Source organism: Artemia franciscana, chromosome 19, assembly GCF_032884065.1.
Source record: "Artemia franciscana chromosome 19, ASM3288406v1, whole genome shotgun sequence".
In the NCBI taxonomy this organism is placed as follows: domain Eukaryota; kingdom Metazoa; phylum Arthropoda; class Branchiopoda; order Anostraca; family Artemiidae; genus Artemia; species Artemia franciscana.
In genome coordinates, this window is record NC_088881.1 from 7,604,496 (window position 1) to 7,621,994 (window position 17,499).

A 17,499-nucleotide genomic window follows, 5' to 3' on the forward strand; every position below is an offset into this window, starting at 1 on the left:
GTTTGTTTGTGGCATTAAAATTTCACCCATGGGGTTTATTTTTTAAACTTTTTGTTTTGATTTTTATACATAAAATTGAAGTTTCCTTTTTTTCAGGGTTCTAGTATTTTTACGTTGCTTTGGTTGTTTTCTCTCAGTTTTAGTTTATATTTTAGGGGATCAAAGTTTTGAACTGTATTTGGATTGATATTTTTTCGTGTTTTCTGTCTGAGGTGTTAAAATTCTTATATGATGTTTAAGTTATTTTTTAATGGTTTATAGTTTCGCATTAAGGTTCGTTTAAACTTTTAGTATGTCTTCCTATGTGATTTTTAGTTTCAACGTTAAAAATATAGTTTCAGTTTCAGTTCATTCGGGTTTATTAAAAAAAATTATAACAGTCATAACATACTTAATCTCTCATCTCTATGCAAAAACTGCATGCTGAGTCCCATATCACCTCAAAAATAAATACGCACTATGGCTCTCCCTCCACTTCTCGATACAACCATGGCCCCTACCAAAAAAAATATTCTTACAAGTCCCCACCTCTTCATCCAGGAGCAAACCACTCCAACCCCCACAAAAAAACTCAATAATAGCTAAAATCACTTTTCTAATTAGATTCATTATTCAAATTAAACTAATTCAAAACAAGATAATTTTTTATTCTCTTTTTGAAAGAACCAAGGGAGCTCCTACCTCTCAGTTCAAGCGGTAGGGTATTGTAAGCCTTAGCACAGACGATGTCAGGCGAAAAATCCGACCTCACTGTTGGCGTATTTCGAATATGGATCTGTGCAGATAGTCTTGTAATTGGAAGACGCTGTTCGGATACCAAACGGAATAGATTCCTAAAAGGTGGTGGAAGCAAGCCGGAGAGGAATCTGAAAGCAAAAACCAAGCAGGAAAGCTCAAACAGCGATTTCAGCGAGAGATAATCTTCTGTGTGTTTGATGATCTTCAAGGCATTCTTGTGGATGGAATCCAGTTTTTTCAGATGGGATTTGAATGTTGATTGCCATACCATTGCGCAATACTGTAAGTGGGGTCTAATGAGTGCATTGTAGAGAAGGGTAAGGGTTTTACGTGGGAATGTTTGCTTCAGTTTTTTCATGATACCCAGATTCCTTGAAAGCTTTAATTCTACAGCATGGATGTGAGGAAGGAAAGAAAGGTTTTCATCTACTATTACTCCTAAATATTTTGCACATCCATTTACTGGTCGTTGAACCTTTCCACGAGACGTCACAATTCCTGTTATTTCTGGGTGAAGGGTTCCTACCCTAGAAAATAGTAGGATGCAAGATTTTTCTACATTGATGACAAGTTTGTTGGCATCCATCCACAGATAGGTCTCTTCTATGATGTTTTCAAGCTTCCGCTGGAGTGAAGGCATATCAAGTCCGCAGCAGGTAATTGTAGTGTCGTCAGCGAATGCTATAAGTCCATCTTGCTCGTTAGTAATGTCCTCAGATGTTTGATCAAAGCATAGGTTACAGCATTTTTGGTCGTCATGATTTGGATTAAGGATACGAGTTAGGTCATTTACATGGACTAAAAACAAAAGAGGACCGAGGATTGATCCTTGGGGCACACCAAATTTCACAGTAGTGTCGTTTCTTGGGTCGTCACCAATGTAGATGCACCTATTTTGAAGGTAAGATTCAAACCATTGAAGGGCTATCCCTCTCACTCCAATATGTTGCAACTTTCCCAGTAAGATTGTATGATCCATGCTGTCAAATGCTTTCTTGATGTCAATCAATATAGCAGCTGGCAGAAGACCTGAGTCAAGTGCTCTGTTGATGAATAAGCTTAGGGATGCCAGAGCATCTTCTGTTGAATGACCAGGTCTGAAGCCGAACTGACGACTATTAAAAAATCCTTTTTTTTCGAGAAACTGGTAAAGTAGTCTTTGTAAGGGTTTTTCAAAAACTTTTGAAAAAACAGATAATATGGATATGGGTCGGAAATTTGATGGATCGTCATGAGGGCCACCTTTATGCAGAGGGATTATTCTTGCTTTTTTTAGTATTGAAGGAAAAACACCACTTCTTAGAGACAGGTTTATCAAATAAGTTAATGGCTCTAGGATAGAAGGGAGGACTGCTTTCAGGGCTTTCGTGTGTATCCGGTCAAATCCAGATGCTGATGTGCCTTTCAAGGTCTTCACAATTAGCTCTACTTCAGTTGATGTCACAGGAATTATTGCCATTGATTTGGTGCATGCTGAGCCAAGGTAATGCTTGTAGGGTTTTTGGGGACTTTTCGCAGAATTAGATGTAATTCCTCCTATCCTTGCGAAAAATGTACTGAGTTCTTTTGCAACCTGAGTGGGTTCCGTAACAGCCTCCCCGTTGACAAAAAGTCTGGAAGGCAATTCTGCTTTCTTATCATTTGGTCGCAAAACCGAATTAATGACCTTCCAGACTTTTCGTCCATCCTTCCCACTTTCAGATATTTTATTATTCACATAAATTCTTTTTGCTTTCCTCAGAACTGAATGAAGGCATTTCTTATACGTCTCATATCTCTCTAGGTTTTCTCGGCTTGGGTGGTTTCTGTAATTTGCCCATAACTTATTTTTCTTATTTATGCATATGAGTAAGCTTTCGGTAACCCATGGACATATTGGGGTATTTTTTCTTCCACGGTTTCTTGGTTTCTCTTTAAAACAGCATGCTTTATATGCAGCTACAAACGCATTGTGGAAAATTTCAAAACCTTCGTTCACATCCTCATTTGCTAGGACACTGTCCCAAGAAACTTTTTTTAACTCATCATTTAACAGTTTAAGATTCTCCTCTTTAAGATTAATTACTTGTAGACCCTGGTTAGTTCTTACGAGTGGAGTTGGTATCCTCGCCGTGTTGAAGACAGTGTGTATAGGAAAATGATCAGATGTGTCACTGGTGATGACTGATACCTTCGCCGGACATAATGTAGAAAAAATGTTGTCAATCAGTGAGTGTGTACTTTCTGCTACTCTGGTTGGAATTGTAATTGAAGGGTAAAGATTAGACCCTGACATAATAGTGAGAAGATCCACTGAGCTATTTCTTAGAGGAAAGGCTAGATTAATGTTAAAATCACCCATGATGATCACATCTTGGTACTTGTTTCCTATCAGCTGTAAAATCTGAGTTAGTATATCCGTAAAAGCAGAAACAGAACCAGAGGGTGAGCGATATATTTCTCCAATCAATATCTTTTTCTTAGAAGGCCCATATAGCTCAAGGAAAAGTGATTCAAAAACGCCTTCAACATTCCGGCTCAGTTGATTGTTAATATGCACAGCATATTCATTCCTCGCATAAATAGCCAATCCTCCTCTGCGAGCTTCTTTTCTATGTAGAAAATTTGATTTATAGCCTGGGATATCTAGGAGGCTATCCGTTTGTCCTGTAAGGAATGTCTCACATAATCCAATTATGTTGGGTTGCAGTTGGTGGCACATTGAAGTTATTTCCATAAACGACGAACATAATCCTTGACAGTTAAGTTGAAGCACAGAAAACTGAGATTCAGAGTGCCCCTTGGTTAAATCTATTAAATCAACATATTTACTTCTAGGATAATTACTTTCACTAAATAACGGCAAATCATCTTCATTACTTATTTTTTCATCAAAAATTTTCTCTAAATCCAAAAAAGAATTCTCTAACTTTTTTAACCGGTTATAATCTTTTGGCAATGACGAAGTGATTAGCCCCCGGGATGAAGAATAGGAACTCATTACTTACCTAATAATTTCCAGGGGACAAGGCCATATCTTGAAGTGAAGCAAAAGCCATGAGAAATACACACACCCGTAGGAACTTTTTTTGAACTCTGAAAGAGAAAAACAAAACAAAGAAAATGGAATAACATGGATAAAAAATAGCACTGAAATACACATTTTAGACAGAAAAATGTAAGCAAGCGGCAATCAACTTGTAATGACAACTACATATGAAGGAGAAAAAAATAAAAAATATATAGAAAAATTAAGGAATGTTCAAGAACTTAATCAACATCCGACCGTGGCAAGGATGGGGGAAAATCAACATGGAAATCTAATCAATTGGCAATCAACTTATACTGACAAAACTTATGAATGAAAGGAACACACACAATTATGACTCTGAGTCTAATTCCTCAGGTTGGATAGTTGGCACTTTAACTGGGTCAAAGCATTCATCTAGATATTTCGCCCATTGTGAATTTTTAGACTTTTTAACATCCAACCACATTCTGACGCCTCGTTGGACAAGACGAGTTTCTGCAACTTTCTCAGCTGTCACTTTAGATGTTTTTAGCTTATACCCTAATGACAAAAGTTCCTTTCTTCTTTTACCAAGCTCCGCTGGTAGGTCCGTCGATATACTGAACCCCGTCTTCTTAAGTTTTCCACACTCCTTCATGATCATCGACCGGTCAAAGCCATCTAGGCTTACAAAAATAGGCTCTACAACCTTTTTTCGCTGTGTCCCACTCCGGAGGCTCAGAACGCTCTCTGGTTCTGGTCGACTAGATTTCTTTGAAATACGATAAATGGCACTCATACGTATTTGGTTAGCGTTGGGTATTCCAAGCTTAGCCTCAAAAAATGAGGCTACAGTCTGCCGAAGATTTTCTGAGCCTTGCGGCGCTTCAATTCCGTGTATAATGATATTATTTTTTCTTGTATATAGTTCTGTTCGTAAAGTAGAAGTCTTCACTTGGACGAGCTCAGTCTTGAGCAATTTATTTTCTGCTCTGAGTAGTTTATTTTCAGTCTGTAAATGCTCTTTTGTCACTGCCATTACTAATTTCTGACGATAATGCCGCTTTGCCTATCTAATATTCTAAAATATCATCGAGTGAAACTTACTCGCAAGGGCCCCGTTTTGTAATAAAACCAGTTATTACTAGGGCCCGCTTTCATCAAATGCAAATCTGAAATCCTATTCAATCGAGCTTGTTCTCAGTGAAAAAACACTGTATCCTAGGGGCGTGGCTATAGCAAATTCACTTCGCACAGCGGAGAACCATATGTTCTATATGTTGTTATATATATTTTATATTGTTTATAGATAAGATAAGATTTGTTGCAAAGAACCTGCGAGCTATAACAACACAAAATAAGGCCTACAAACAAAGCTCTAGGAACAAAATACAAATTTAAATGATGTTACCCCCATCCTCTCCAAAAATAAAACCAAAGTCCAAAATTCAACCGACAAATATCAACCATAATAAATCCGATTCCTAAGAACGATAACAAGGAGGTATTCCCTCAAGGGTGATTCCCTATGTTTAGTCCCTAAACGAAGAATTTTACATAACTATTTAATAGCACATATGATGCTCTCAGCTATCCACTCAAATAAAAATGATTCACTGCCAATCACTCGTCAGAAACATTCATTTTGCAAACTTTCATTCACACATCCACACTAAGGGCAAAAGTAGTGGTAATCCGCCAGCCTAGATTTTCCCCAAAAATTCCTTCTGTCATCTAAATCACTTCAAATCCTCTCCATTCAACCCAAATTAAAAAAAAAATCTTCCCTCCAACACTCTTTATCTTGGGAGTAAAACCTCAAAGATTTAGATTGATTTTTATCAGCCTTTCACTCATGGATTTACTGATACGCTGATACATACTGATACGCTTTCATCCATTGGGCCTTTTCCTTCGTTCCTTATCTCCGAAAGGCCACAACGGTCCAAAATTGTCTTAGTCTGTTTTGGCCCTGAATCATGTCCTTCAAACTCTACAAATAGGCTGACTTAAGAAGCCGAAGTAAAGTAGCTTTAATAATTAGGTAGCTTAATTATTTTCTCCCTAAATTTCACCATTATAACCAATCTAACGCTCTTGAAAGGGAAAAGCCCGAAATCTTCTTTCAGTTCCACTGAACTAAATGAATCCTTCAAGCCTAAAATTGTCTTAAAATATCTTACCTGAACTACTTCTAACTTAGCTTAACTTGGTGACAACCCGGACCCATAATTTAGACTAGAAGCTAATTTTGTCTGAAACACTTTTCCCTGGATCCCCATGTCAGCTAGCTGACCTAAATTGCTTATCAAAATCTCATTTATTAACTAACCTGCTACCCCTATTACATATCTTTTAAAATTTTAGGAAATCACTGAAATTTCTGTGTGTAGGACTTGTGCATCTTTGCGGTATTGGAACATTTTTTATGGATGTCGTAATTGTTTCTGGGTTTTAATTATTTTTCGGTTTTTCTTCTTTTTTTGGTTGAGGGGATCTATGCGGTTTATGCAATGCGGTTTAAATTTAAATATAAATTTTAATTTTAAATTTAATTTTAATTTTTAATTTTATAGAACTTGTGTATTTTTTAGGTATTGGAACGTTTTTAGTGAATTTTATTGATTGTTTTTGGTTTTCTTGTTTTTTTTTTTTGGGGGGGGGGTTAACTAGTTTCTTAGATTTGGTTTACTCTTAAACGCTACTTATTTTTATATTGTTTTATTTTTTAGGTAGTGGAATATTTTTAATATGTTTTCTTATTGTTTTTAGGTTTTAATTTATTTTTTTTTGGGAAGGAGGGAAGGCTTCACCAGTTTCTTAGCTTTGTTTTACTTTTAGATGTTACCTATTTTTATGTTTTTTTTTAGTTTTTAGGTATTGGAACATTTCGATAGATTTTTTTGGTTGTTTTTTGGTTATAAATTTTTTGGTAAGGGGGAAGGCTTAACCTGTTTCTTAAATATGGTTTACTTTTAGACTTCACCTATTTTTATGTTTTTTAGTTTTTAGGTATTGGGACATTTCGATAGATTTTTGTTTTGTTTTTAGGTTTTATTTTTCTTTTTTAGAAGGGGAAAGGCTTAACCAGTATCTTAGATACGGTTTACTTTTAGACTTCACCTATTCTTATGTTTTTATTGTTTTTCGGTAATAGAACATTTCGATAAATTTTTTTTTTGTTTTTAAGTTTTTTTTTTTTTGGGCAGGGGAAAGGCTTTACCTGTTCTTAGATATGGCTTACTTTTACACGTTATCTAATTTTATGTTTTTTTTTTTAGTTTTTGGGTATTGGTACATTTTGATTAATGTTTTTTGTCGTTTTTGGGTCTTTTTTTTTGGAAAATAGGGGGGGGGGGCATTTATCAGTTTTTTAGACACGGTTTATTTTTTAGTGTTTGATTTACAATTTTCGTAGCTAATGCTTATGTTTTGTATGTAGGATTTTTTATTATTAATACTGATTGTTTGTTTAGTTACTTTTTATATGTGAAGTATAATTTTCTTATTTGATAGATAGATAGATAGATAAGTGTATTTCAAAATTTCAGTGTATCGACAAATCTCAGTGCTCTTTTTACGTATATGATGCGGGTTGTATCCTCCTAAATACCTCACTCTTTACGCTAAAGTTTTTTAGTACTTTTAAAAAAGGTTTTCATTAGTCTAGTCAAACGAGCCTTGTGTTCCAGGAATCGTTCCTAGGGAATCGGGTCAAAGTTCAAACTATAGCGTAAAGACTGAGGTGTTAAGGAGGAGGCAACCCCCTTCATATACATAATAATTTCTGTTCATTTTAAGTTTTGATGCTTCTCCTTACGTTCAGTCGAAAAGACTTTTTTAACCTAATTTCTGATCGCTTTTTAAATAATCCAAGGAAATCTGGCCCCACCTCCACGGAGAAATGCCCTCGCAACGGAAGTATCTAATCCCGTTGAAAATTTTCCAATGACAATTACCCTTAACAACTACACACGTAAAATTGACTAGGAAAAGAGAAAGTAAAACAGTTTCTTCTTTAACCTCTACCATCCTTCCTCCAAAATTAAAATCAGCCTCCTCTTTGCTCCTTAGTACTAATACTACTGACTTCAATATTATACATCTCTTATGTTCCTAGGAAATCATTGAACTTTCCGTGTGTAGGACTTGTATATTTTTGCGGTATTGGAACACTTTTTACTGGATGCTGTAATTGTTTCTGGGCTTTAATTTTTCTCGTTTTTTTCTGTTTTGGGGGGAAGGGTGTCTAAGTGAGAAAGATATTTGATGATTTCAAATGCAATGAACTAAGGATGGATTTCAGGTAAGGAATATTTATGCTCTTTTCAAGGAAACTTTGTTGAGTGGATGCAAAACTGCATGAGTCTTAGTTATGGTTAGGGCCAAAAACATACATCTTTCCTCTTTTCCACAGCCTTTCTCACGGAATCTAACCAAATTTTTATGAGATATCTGCATGAATTTATTTTCAAGTCGGAAAAAGTAGGGGTTAGCATTTTTAGGATTCGTATTTAAGTTTTTGAATTTGTTTTCCCGTTTTTTTTCTTGGGCTAAAATAATAATGTGCATTATATTCAAGAGGATATCTATTAAAACTAGTATTCTTACATGAACCATTTGTTATAATTTATAAAGGCTTAAGTTTATTCATATTGGGTTTAATAGATTTTAACTTCTATTAGCACTAAAGTTTTGTTTTGTCCTTTTTTTTGAAATTATAAATCTGTCTCCCTTTGCTTAGGATATTGGATTCAGGGTTCAAGGCTTTTTTTGTTTTGGGTTTAAGTTTATGGGTGTGACGCTGAAGTTTCATTTTCCGATGTATTCGAATAAAGTTTTTCTTTGTGGACTCAAACATCTGTATGTTTTATTTGGGGTTTTTAATGTTTGCTCTAAGGGTTGTTTTTTTTTTTAATTTGAAGTTTAGTTTTGTATGCCAGGCTTGAGTTCTTATGCAGGAAATTCAAATTTGTTTTACGGAGCTTTTACATAAAAAGAGGGAAAACGCCAAGCTCTACGTGATATAGTGTTGAAACAGAAACAAATGTAGTCATAGTGTTTTTTTTCTCAAATCTTAAAATCATATTTTAATAGGAAAGAAAATATACTGAATCAAAACAAAAATCAAAAACTAGATTTTTAATACAATAGAAAAATAGTTTCAACAAAAGGACAAAATACCCATGGATAACTGAGCTTCTATAACAAAACATTCTCAAATATCAAAATTGGGACATTTGGATTGTATTTGTATTTTATTTTTCACAGAGTACCAAACAAAAAACAGACCAAAACGGAGTTTTGGTACCGGTAGATATATCAAAAGAATACAAATTTTACGCTGGTTTCGAATATGTAAGTTTCTTGAAGTTTAGTCTAACCAATCGAAGGTTAAGAGCCTGAGAAAATTTCTCGATTTTTGAAAAAAGAAGGGAACCCGCTGAAAGTCATAGAATCTTAATGAAAAACACACCATCAGATTCAGTGTGTACGAGAACCCATACTTTAGAGGTTTCAAGCTCCTATCTGAAAAAATATAGAATTTGTATTTTTGCCAGATGAAAGATCCCGGATGCGCGTTTATTTGTGTGTTTTTCTTAGGGGTAATCGTATCGACATAATAGTTCTAAAATATCGTGAGAGGGCTCATTCAATTGAAAATTAAAAGTTCTAGAGCTCTTTTTAAATGAGAAATTTCTATGTTGTAAAAATTACTCATTGTTTACATACAGTATTTGCTATTGGGGAAAATGCGTATATTTGTTGGGGGGGGGCTGGATTTTCTGCTCGTGGAATTTTTCACGGGGATAATTTTTTTGTTGGGAGGGAGGTTCTCAGGAGATGAATTCATTCAGGATAAATTCACACTAGGAGAATTTGCCAGAATTCCCTTCTGATATTCTTCTTATGTCCTGCTCTCTTATTGTCAACTCAATTTTACGTGTGGAGATGTTAAGGATAATTGTCCGAGTTAAATTTTTACTAGAATTGAAATGTCTAGAGGATAAGTCTGTGGGGAGGAGGTATATAATCCTTGAGGTGCATTGAGATTTCTTGGCATTACTTAAAAAATGATCAGAAATTAAATAAAAAAAAAATTTCAACGGAAAGTTTTTTCTCTCGGGTTTCAGTTTTTATTTAAGATGTCCAAGTTTTGAATTGAATTGGGTTTGAGTTTTTAAAATTAGGTTATATATATATATATATATATATATATATATATATATACATATATATATATATATATATATATATATATATATATATATATATATATATATATCTATATATATAAAAATAAGTTGTCTGTGTGTGGATCTGTGGATCAGGTGACGTCATGTTTGTCCGCATATGACGTCTGAATTATTTCACACTAATGCAAAAGAAGAAAAAAACTAAAAAAGGTAAAAACTACAAAAAAAACTAAAAAGAAAAAAAACTAAAAAAGCTAAAAAACTAAAAAAAACTAAAAAAAGGTAAAAATCTAATAACTAAAAAAAACTGAAAAAAATAAAAAAAGGCAAAAACTACAAAAAAAATAAAAACTAATAAAAAAACTAAAAAAGCTAAAAAACTAAAAAAACTAAAAAAAACTAAAAAAAGGTAAAAAACTAAAAAAAACTAAAAACTAAAAAAGAAAAAAACTAAAAAAAAGGAAAAAACTGAAAAATGAAAGAGAAAAAGAAAACTAAAAAAATATGAATAAATATATATAAAAATAAGTTGTTTGTGGGTTATGTCTGTCTGTCTGTCTGTCGAGTGACGTCGTGTTTGTCCGCATATGACGTCTGAATTATTTCACACTAATACAAAAGAAGAAAAAAAACTAAAAAAGGTAAAAACTAAAAAAAAAACTAAAAAGAAAAAAAACTAAAAAAGCTAAAAAACTAAAAAAAAACTAAAAAAAGGTAAAAAACTAAAAACTAAAAAAAAACTGAAAAAACTAAAAAAAGGCAAAAACTAAAAAAAAACTAAAAACTAATAAAAAAACTAAAAAAGCTAAAAAACTAAAAAAAAAAACTAAAAAAAGGTAAAAAACAAAAAAAAACTAAAAACTAAAAAAGAAAAAACTAAAAAAAAGGAAAAAACTGAAAAATAAGAGAAAAAGAAAACTAAAAAAATATTAATAAATATAAAAAATATAAATATAAATATAATATAAATTAGCAATCAACAAAGCACCGAGACACAAATGACGACCGGGACACAGGGAGTATAAATGACGACCAGGACATAAGTAAAAAAAAAAAACTAAAAAAACTAAAAAAATGGTAAAAACTACAAAAAAACTAAAAACTAATAAAAAAACTAAAAAATCTAAAAATCTAAATAAACTAAAAAAGAAAAAAAAGAAAAAAGGAAAAAAATAAAGGAGAAAAACAAAACTAAAAAACGAATGTATATACAGACCGGGACACCGGGATACAAATGACGACCGGGACACAGGGAATATAAATGACGACCGGGACACAGGGACACAACTACAATGGGGACGCCGGGGGGCACAGGGGGATATAAATGACGACCGGGACACCGGGACACAAGGAATATAAATGACGCCCGGGACACTCAAAGAGAAATCACAGACTGGAACACCGGGACACAAATGACGACCGGGACACAGGGAATATAAATGACGACCGGGACACAGGGACATAACTACAAAGGGGACGCCGGGGTGCACAGGGGGATATATAAATGACGATGGCGACTCAGGGAATGGTCGATTAGCAATCACCATCAACAAAGCTCAAGGGCAATCATTAGAATCATGAGGTATAGATCTGAATACGGATTGTTTTCCCATGGACCATTATATGTTGCATGTTCAAGAGTCGGTAAACCTGACAATCTATTTATATGCACAGACAATGGGACAGCAAAGAATGTTGTATATTCGCAAGTTTTACGTAGTTAAAAACATATATATATATATATATATATATATATATATATATATATATATATATATATATATATATATATATATATATATTGTTTGTAAATTTTTACTAGAATTGAAATGTCCAAAGGATAAGTCTGTGGGGAGGAGGTATATATCCCTTGAGGTGCATTGAGATTTCTTGGCATTACTTAAAAAATGATCAGAAATTAAATAAAAAAAAGTTTCTTCAACGGAAAGTCTTTTCTCTCGGGTTTCAGTTTATATTTAAGATGTCAAAGTTTTGAATTGGATTGGGCTTATATATAAATATATATATATATATATATATATATATATATATATATATATATATATATATATATATATATATATATATACATATATATATATATATATTTATTAGTGCTCATAAACTTTATAGTGTTCGAGTTTAAATTTGTTTAGGTACCTTTTACATGTGGAGTACAATTCATTGTGTTTGTTGTTTGACTTTCGCATACCGGACGGAAGTCACGCTTAAAACAATAAATTTTGGTCCGTGGGATTTGATATTTATTTTTGCTTAGTTTTTTTGTGCATTCCTTTTTTAGTGTTCTAGTCTATTTCTCTTGCTTAAGCTGTATTCTCTTGGGTTTTAGTTTATAATTAAGTTAGCTTTTGTTAATTAAGTATAGTTTAAGGTTTGTTTTTAATATTTAGTATTTAATTTCTAGTAATGTTTAGTTTTAATGTGTAAAATATTAGGATTCAATGAAGTTTGGCCAATTGGATTTGATTTTAATTTTTTCTTTAAATATTTTGTTATATAGTTCTTATATTGTTTTATAGATAAGATTTATATGAAAAACCCTTTAGCCTTTAGCAGCACATAATACAGCCTACAAACAAAACTCGAGGGAAAAAAATGTGAACTAAAAAAAAATTAATTTTTATTAACAAGTTCCAAATTTTGACCGAAAAACACCGACCATTATAAAATTCAATTCCTAAGAGCGAAAACAAACTGTCCCCTTAAGCGTCATTCCCTATGTTTAATCCCTAATCCACACCTAGGACATAGTAGGGGCCTTCAGCTAGCCTTCTAGCCTCTATTTTCTCAGGGGGAATTAACCAGATTCTTAGATGATTCCTTTTTTCGGTTTCCAGTCTGTCTATGTTGTTTAAACTGTTTTCTTTCGGGTTTTAGTTCATAATTCAGGAGTAAAAGTTTTGAATTATATTGGGTTTTGGTTTTTTGATTAGTATTTGTGTTTTTGTGCCTGAGGTTTGAGTTCATGTGCGATGTTTCAACTATTTTGTGTGGGCTTATGCTTTTTAATTAAGGTGCGTTTTAAATTTTTAGTATTTATTTTTAAGTAATTTTTAGTTCTATTTTATAATTTTTTGGATTCAATGAATTTGAGCCAATAAGATTTAACTTTTAAGCCTGCACGTACCTGTGTGATCATAGTGTGTTTTGATTTAGTTCCATGCAGTTTCTAATTATTCTGATTTTTTTCCTTAATATGTCTATAGCAGTAGTAGTAGTAGTAGTAGCTGTAAAATTGATTTTAGCCTAAGCTTTAGTGGCATCAGTAGTAATAGAAGTAGTAAAAATAGTAACAATTGCAGTAGTATGATTAGAAGTAGCAACTTTAGGGTGCACATATTTTCTGTTAGTTAGTTCAACTTATCCCACAACAAGCCCTGTTAGTTTCAACTTCACTCACCAAACTTTTCCTAAGATATTGCTGCTGCGTCCTTTTGACAGCCTGCAAACAGAGGGCGTGTTATGATTCAGTTCATATCCCCCCTTCAAAATTACATTAAAGTTTCACCTTCATGCCCTTAGGAATAGTTGTAGTACTAGTCACAGTAATAGTAGTGATAATACCAGTATTATCAGTTATAATACATCCATGATCTTTCTTCTGATACGTAACTTTCATCTGGCTGCTACCAGTAATAAAATATAATAGCAGCAGTAGTATTAACCAATTGGTCAATCGAAAATCCTTCGCATCAACTCCTTAAAGTTCGAATTTCATACGATTAGCCATTTCTATGACATTGCTGTTATTTCCTTCTGATAACTTGCATGTTCATATACTTCTTGAAATTTTCCTCTCAATGCTCGTAGCCCTACAAGTAGTTGCAATTGAAGTAGTGGCAGCAATAGTAAATGTAGCAGTAACAGTAGCATTAGCAGTAGCGTGCACATATTTCCTTTTGGTATGATGATCTTCCGCTTTTACCTATTCTCTGAAAGTTTCAACTTAATACCCGAATCAATTCTTATGATATGCTATTTTTACAATGTGCATGCACATAGCGTCTGTTGATTTAGTTCAAATTCCCCTTAATACTGGTAGTAATAGTGGTGGTGGTAGTTGTAATAATATCGATAGCCTGAAAATAATGACTTTTCGATCATCTTCTTTATCATTTCCTGAATTTTCCAGATTAATATGCACAGTTATTCCTGTTTTGTACCCTTTTGACAACCTTTATATATAAACGTGTTTTCATTTAGTTCAATACTCCCCTGAACATTCTCTGAAAGGCTCAACTGAATACCCTTTGTCTTATTGTAGTACATACATGAATACTTTTCCCAGTAATTAAAAAAAAAGAAAAAAAATTTCTAACTGAAAGTAATGAGCGAAATTAGAACTTAAACGAAAATAAATTATTCCGTTTATGAAAGGGACTGTCCTCTCCTCAACGCCCCTTTCTTTACGCCAAAGTTTGACTCTTTCAAACAACTCTACTTTATAAGACAATTAAAAACTTAAGCGTAAAGAGTAGGGTGTTGAGGATTCTGTCCCAATTCTTTAAGAACTGTTTGTTCTCCAAAACACTGTTTGTTTAATTAGAATAATAAAAAGTTTTTTTTTTAAGCACTCGAAAATATTCGAATCAAGAATTAGGTGCTGAGGAGGAGTAACCTCCCTCATATGTGTAAAAATTTCTGATAGTTTTAAGTATTAATGTTGCTCCTTATTTTGAGTTGAAAAAACGTGTTATTTTCATTTAATAATATATTGGATTGAACATTTCTTTTGTTGGGTTCTAGTCTGTTTATGTTGTTTTAGCTGTTTTCTCTAGGGTATTAGTTTATATTTAAGGGGTCAAAGTTTCATTGTATTGGGTTTGATTTTTATGTTTTTTTTATGTGAGGTTCGAGTTCATATAAGATGTTTAAACTATTGTTTGTGGGCTTATGGTTTCACATTAAATTTCGTTTTTGGTTTTGGTATTGGTGGTTTTTGCTTCTTTGTGTGTGTTTGCTTAAAGTGTTCATTTGTTAGATTTGTGTTTTTGCATTTACTTTTTTTATATTACGGTTTAGTTTTCGTATTTAGATTTAATGTTGTACTAGTATTTAAAGTTTCGTCTCTAGGGTTTGAATTGTGTGCTTTGCGTTTAACTTTCAGTTTTAGGAGGTATTCGATTGTGTGCGATATTTCTATGATTTTGTATGTTTTGATTTTTTCTGGGATGGGCCAAAATTTTTAAGTGTAGTCAATTTTTCTATTAAATTTAATTTTGTTTTACTTAGGGTATAACATATAGTGTTTGTCAAGTTTTAGTTTCCTTGATTGAGGCCCTAGGGCTCAGGTTTTAATATTTGAAGTCTTAGTCTTATTTGAGTTTTTAACATTTGAAGTATAGAGGTTGAAGTTTTAGTTTAGATTGTGCGGGTTGGTGTAAAGATTTTGTATATGCGTAAATTTTTTCTGTGATTAGCTGAAATTTTTATGTATAGTCAATTTTTGGCATTTAGAATTAATTTTTGTTTTGTGTTAGGGCATAACAAATATTGTTTGTCAGGTTTTAGTTTCTTTTCTTGAGGCCTAGTGCTTAGGTTTTAATATTTGGAGTTTAATTTTTTTTTTTCGTTCGGTGGGGACCTTTTTGAGTAAGATAGGTATATCAAAATTTAGATCTGTTGTCATGGTTGGTTAAAAACATGAAAGAAAAAGGGCAGAAAGGAAAAGGGTAAAGATCATAAACACGGCGTGGGATTGTTTTTCTCTTTGATTAAAGCTAACATTTATTATATTTTTGTTTTATGGGAAGTTAACTTTATTTAATTTAGATTTTCAGGTTTTTCAGTGTCTGAAGTTTTGTTCATACGGTTTAAATCGTGTTTTGCCAGTGAATTTCTATACTATAAAGGTTTTATGGGTTCATTTTTGTTTTGAGCCTTTTGTATTTAGCTTATCTTTTTTATTGATGAATTACGATTTTTAAGTGGATGTAAAGCTTCTGTACATAGTTTAAAATTTTTTGTTGTCAGAGTGTAAAATATTTTGTTAATCTCCTGTTTAAATCTCCTTAATTGAGGTTTGCTGGTCATTTTGTATATTTTAAGTTTTGTTCTTTATTGTTGGCGGTGGAGGTGAGTATATATTTACTATATATGGAATCTAAGTTTTCTTGGGAAGTGTTTAATCCTTCGTATACACAGGTGCTACTAGTGGAAGGGTATTACGGTGTCTGGTCTAATTTTAAGGGGTGAACGGGGCTGGTTGGGCAAAACCTTCACACAGCGGCCCTATTTTCACAAATCTCAGTGCACAACTAACAGCGCATTCTGGAGATCATGAATCAGACATGCCCTATAACTGTAAGTAAAGAGTGACCCGGCTCAATAGTAAACGAAACTCTAAAAAAAAAATTGATACCAATAGATACATCCAAAAAATGAGATTTTATGTTGATTTCAAATGTATACGTTTCATCAAGTTTAGTCATACCCATCAAAAGTTACGAGATGAAAAATTTGCCACATTTCAAAAAAAAGGGGAAAACTCCTTATGAGTGGTAGAAATTTAAATAAAAAAAACACCATCAGATTCAGCGTATCAGAAAACCCTTTAATTTTCAAATGAAAATTAAAAGTTCTAATAATATTTTTAAGTGACCAAAACTTGGAGGACAATTAGGCCTCCACTTATGCCCCTTTTATTTCTCAAAATGGTCAAATCAAAATTTTGAAATAGCCATTTTGTTCAGCATAGTTGAAAGATCGATGATATATGTCTTTGGAGATATCATGAACCCCCTCAAACCCCACGGGGAAAGGTCTTTAAGTTACAAAATTTGTCAATTGCTTACGTATAGCATTTTTTTTTGGAAGTATGCCTACATTTTTCGGGGGTGCGGGAGTTTCTGCAGATGGATTCTCCACAAGAGGATAATTTTTCATGGGGAGGGTAGTTCCCAGGTGGTAAATTTTTCCGATGAAATTTTGCACTAGGAGAATTTGCCAGAATTCCTATACGAAATTCCTCTTATGGATTGCTTTCTCATTCCCGATTAAATTTTGCAAGTGGAGATGTTAAGTATATTTTTCCGGGTTAAATTTTCTCAAGGATTGAATTACCTAGAGAATAAATCGGTGGGTAGGAGGTATTTAGCCATTGCGGTGTAGCCAAATTTCCTGATATTATGTAAAAAGCGATCAGAAATTTAATAGAAAAACAAGTTGTTTCAATTTATAGTAAGAAGCAACACTAAAACTTAAAACGAAATATATGATTACTTATCTCAGGGTGTTACTCCTCCTCAACACCTCGCTTTTAAGCTAAAGTTTGAGTATTGTACCAATTTATGTTTAAATAATGTTTTACTACTGTCACTGCTGTGTTTGGACTCATGTTTTCACGTTAAGTTTCGTTTAAAATTTTTATTATTGGAGGTTTTTGTTTTTTGTGTGTGGTGGTTAAAGTTTTCATTTGTTAGATTTCTGTTTTTGCATTCACATTTTTGGTATTCCGATTTAGTTTTTGTATTTAGCTTTAAAGTATTGCTAGTCTATGGAGTTTTTCTAAAGCGTTTGAATTGTGAGTTTTGCATTTAACTTTCGGTATTAGGA